At 41.3% G+C, this 2,184-nt stretch overlaps 1 non-coding gene across 1 annotated transcript; it reads left to right on the forward strand.

Moving 5' to 3' along the window:
- Window positions 1-1,157: 1,157 nt before the first annotated feature.
- LOC130021265 (U6 spliceosomal RNA) lies at window positions 1,158-1,260 on the forward strand. The gene has a single exon (XR_008792149.1). It is a non-coding gene; the product is annotated as a U6 spliceosomal RNA (small nuclear RNA).
- The last annotated feature ends 924 nt before the right edge of the window (window positions 1,261-2,184 follow it).

Raw genomic sequence — 2,184 nt, forward strand, 5'->3', positions numbered from 1 at the left:
ACTCAGAATACCAAGGTTCAAGTTTGAAGTTGGGTAAGTAATTTCATCTCTTTGGCCACTCTTGGGCTATGAATATCTGATGTACAGACTCCGACTTCTTTGTCCTCACAATCACTCTCTCTCCAAGGAAATAGGGCTTAGATTTTAAGAGGCTTATAGAGAGCCATAGAAATATCATGTATGATCTACCTCATGTTATAACTTATTATAATTACTCATTAAAATACTATATATAAATACTCATTATAAATATAAGCACTCTTTTATGCTAAGCCCAGGCATAGCTTCACCAATGCTTTTCAACATAATGATCCTGGCAAAGGAAAAGATTTGGCAAGCAAGTTGAAACCCATTTTCCAACCATGAGTCCAAGTCTTTATTTATTTCTTTCAGATTCAGAGACGGAGAAGCTAAATGCATGTCAGATGAAAGGGTAAACATATTTTTATTCCAAAATGATACTGACATGTCAGCATAGATAATAGACATATATATGTGAGCACATGTATCTATTAAATATATAGGTGTGGATTGAAAATCATTGTTTTGTTAGGGAAGGGAAGGCAGCTGGGAGATTATTTAATCCTTTGTTTCCTTTTGTAGGGTGAATGGGGGGAGGTGTGGGTCAGGGCCATTCCAGACACAGTGCTTGGGAGCCATTGATGGCAGTGCTCCGTGGGACCAGATGATGTTGGGATTCAAACCAGGGGCTCTTACCTGCCAAACATGCACTCCCACCTCTGATCCATCTCCCCAGCAACACTGTCACTTTATGGGTGAGAAAAATCAAGCTCACCTTTTTTTTTACTAGTGAAAGACCATGAGGTACAGTTATAGACTTATAAATTTTCGTGCTTGGATTTCAGTTATACAATGATCAAGTACTCATCCCTCCACCAGTGCCCATCCTCCACCACCATGGGTCCCAGCATCCCTCCCACCCCTCATCCCCCCCGTCCCACCCCGCCTCTGTGGCAGGGCATTCCCCCTTGTTCTCTCTCTCTTCTTTTGGGTACTGTGTTTTGCAAGAGAGCCATTGAGTGGCAATCATGTTTGGTCTATAGTCTACTTTCAGCATGCTTCTCCCGCCCTGGGAGTATCCTCACAGCACCCTTTATTTGGTGCTCTCTTCTCTATCTGAGCTTCCTTTTCCCCTAGCACTGTAGCACATATACTAAAATTGGAACGATACAGAGAAGATTAGCATGGCCCCTGTGCAAGTTCACCTTTTGACATCAGGAAAATGTGTATCCATCCTATAGAGAAATATAAAGTAAACAGTTAAGAGGGAAGGTTTCTTTTCATTTTAAGGCATCAGTAGATCTTTTTCTTTTTCTAGTTGACGCTCTACTGCTGGATATGCTACTGTTGTTATGCCATTATTTTGAAGGTTAACAAATGTATCAACTTTGCACCTTTACTTTTGGAATTGAGGCATGGGAAAGCTCCTATGTCAATTGTCACAGAAAATAGCAAAAATGAGAAGCCCACCATAGCTTCAAATTTCTCATAAAATTGCAAGTCCTCTGAGGATGGCTTGTGTGAAGTCCCAGCAAAGTTGGATCCACAGAGGTAAGAAAACAAGAGGTGGCAGGCACAAACAGACCACTACTGGGATCTTTTCTAGCAGCTCATTTGGGGCAGAGACAATGAGGCTATAGTATATGCAAAGGTGATTCGATTTCCTGTAATCTGTCTACCTGCTGATTTTGTCATCATAAATGGCATGACAACGATCGCTATAGATTTCCCCACTCATTGTAAAAACAAAAGTGTCTGAAATAAGGAGCAGAGCAGTTCGTTTGTTTGGATACATTTCCCAGGGACAATCCAATTCCGGTATATGTGCTCCAGATGTGAGTGGGCAATAAGGTAGATCTTTCCAGAAAACCAAGGTGGAGATTTTTCCTGGCGGGTTTTGTCCAGTTCATTATTTGTATGCCATATGTTCTCTCAAATTCGCCCTTCTGCTCTATCAATTAAAACCTTTCCCTTTGTGTTGCTGTTATGAAATTGCAATTGTTTCTATCTCCAAGCATTTTCATTGAGATGTTTATTGTTTGAAGCAGCACAGCTCCTGAGCTGTACCCACAGAGAGAGGTCGGAGAAAGAGGACATCAATCTTACCGGCTGGCTTTATAGCTTCATTGTCTGCTCTGATTTTGTAAGAAAGCACATGGTGGT

The sequence above is a fragment of the Sorex fumeus genome, unplaced genomic scaffold (genome assembly GCF_029834395.1).
Source record: "Sorex fumeus unplaced genomic scaffold, SorFum_2.1 ptg000014l, whole genome shotgun sequence".
Classification (NCBI taxonomy): Eukaryota; Metazoa; Chordata; class Mammalia; order Eulipotyphla; family Soricidae; genus Sorex; species Sorex fumeus.